Source organism: Echinops telfairi, unplaced genomic scaffold (assembly GCF_000313985.2).
Source record: "Echinops telfairi isolate 266 unplaced genomic scaffold, ASM31398v2 ScPeMD7_9;HRSCAF=40, whole genome shotgun sequence".
Classification (NCBI taxonomy): Eukaryota; Metazoa; Chordata; class Mammalia; order Afrosoricida; family Tenrecidae; genus Echinops; species Echinops telfairi.
This window is the reverse complement of record NW_022103906.1, coordinates 15,891,812-15,893,907: the sequence shown is the minus strand read 5'-3', so window position 1 is coordinate 15,893,907 and position 2,096 is coordinate 15,891,812. Positions and strand designations below refer to the sequence as shown.

The 2,096-nt window shown below is 44.0% G+C and overlaps 1 protein-coding gene across 1 annotated transcript in view; it reads left to right on the top strand.

Moving 5' to 3' along the window:
* Positions 1 to 12: 12 nt before the first annotated feature.
* EXTL3 (exostosin like glycosyltransferase 3) overlaps positions 13 to 2,096 on the top strand; it is a 171,224-nt gene continuing 169,140 nt past the window's right edge. The window contains exon 1 of the mRNA XM_045286613.1: positions 13 to 28. The gene's annotated coding sequence lies outside the window, so the exon portion shown is untranslated. The remainder of the gene's footprint in view (positions 29 to 2,096) is intronic.

Sequence of the window (2,096 nt, the reverse complement as noted above, 5' to 3'; positions counted from 1 at the left end):
CCAAGCCCTGGTCTCAGCCCCGAGGGAGGTGAGCGTGTGCGAGAAGTTGTGTGGGCTGCGGCGCGCGCGAGAAACCGGGAAACTGCCTGGGGTCCGCTTCAACGCGCGGGTGGGAGTCGTGGCCCGCTGCTGCCTCGGGGGTCACGCGGGGTCGTCTCGGGGGTCACGCGGGGTCGCCCCTGCCGGTGCTGGCCCGCCGCACGCTCGCGGGAGGGAGCCAGGCCTGTGGTCCAGAGCGCCCCCTGCAGGTCCCAACCCCACACCTGAGCGCGAGGAGCCCTCGCCAGCGGGCCGCTGCCACCCAGTCTTGCTGCCTCCCTCCCCAACCCCTCTCGGCACGGCTGCCCTTGGTTTGGGATCCCACTCTTGGAGCAGACAGAAAGGCCCCAAGCCGACGATGCCTGGTAACATTTAAACTTGGTGGTGGTGGCTCTATCCCATCCGTCTCACTGCCTGATTCCCTGACACCACCCTTGGATACGTCACTGAGTCCCAGGCTGAAGGCTCCAAGCCGAAACTCTACGGTGACCCCAGCTTTGCTTACTTTTCCAAAATAAAAAGAAACCCACTGCCATTGAATCCATCTGACTCAGAGCGACCTTCTAGGACAGGGTAGAACTCCTGTGGGTAACTCTTGGCCAGAGTAGAAAGCCCATCTTTCTCCCCTGGAGAGGATGGTTGTTTCGAACTGCTGACCTTGCTGTTAGCAACCCCACGCGTTACCACTGCCACGGGAGCTCCATCAGAAAGCTCGAAAAGCACTTTGTTCCTCCAACCTATCCCTAAGGTGGGGAAAAAAAAGACAAAAATATTTTTAAGGTACATTTTCCTTTAAAAGCTCTCACCCTATATTACATCCCTTTCATTAAATCGCAATTGATTTTACTTTGAAGCCCAAGCAGTTTTCTTTACTGTTTAGTAATAAAGACTGATTAAGAAAGGTAACTAAGAAAAACTAGAGAATATGACCCTAATTAGCAGATAAACTAATAGTAGAAAGAAGTAGATGGGAAATCAGGCAAGCTCAATTCTAGAACACGTCATCTATTAAAACTGAACTGTGAAGTTATCTCTGCTGTTCCTTCAAAGTTGTAAATGTTATGAACAAATATACTGGTTCCTTTTAATGTGTTAGGTGTACCCTTTGAGTTGGACTAATAGAGAAAGAATATCCTTTCAAACTGCTTTTCTTTGCCAAGGAAAGAAGGTAAATTTAAGAGGTATCCAAGATTCTACATCTTTTTAAAGCTGAAATTCTTAATGGTCCTTAACCCTGTCTTAACAGCAGTGTCAGTTTTCTATCAAAATATGAAATTATGACTTGCTCATTATGTGCAATATTTCCTATCTTGAAAGCATTTGTAGTTTCTGTATCTACCATTATTGCGTATTGATGATTTAAAGTTGTGCATTTTTGAAAGATTAAAAATGAGAGAAAGTGGTCTTAGCTGGTATACATTAATGATTTCCATCGTGGTGTTCTTGGTTAACCCAATAATCTACCACCATCTAGTTGATTCTGACTCATAGCGACCTTATATAGACTTCCCTAGACTGTAACTCTTTATGAGAGTAGACAACCTCATCTTTCTCCCCCAGAGCAACTGGTGGGTTTGAACTTCCAATTCTGAGGTTAGCAACCCAATGCCTAACTCACGACATCATGCAAAGATGGTGCCTTTGTTCCTGGTTAGTGGCAATAATAAACCTAAACTATGTAACCAAAATCTATTGAGTAATTAAAAATCACCAACTCTTTATTGGGGGTCTCATAAGAACTAGAGGGCATACTTTAAACTTCAAAGGAATAATTTAAAGATATGTGAAAGTAAGATGACTTTGCCCCGTTGATTACAAGCATTAGTAAGCCCATAGCCAAGGTATTAATTTGAGATATCCACTGCCACCCATCTTAAGACATTAAAAAAAATTATTGGGTTTCTCCAAATAAATAAATTATTATACCAAGGGCTCAATAGAAAGTAAATGTTTAGAAAATAATGATGGCAACATATGTACAAATATGCTTGATACAATTGATGTATGGATTGTTATAAGAGCTGTAAGGGCCCCCAATAAAATGATCTTTTAATTAA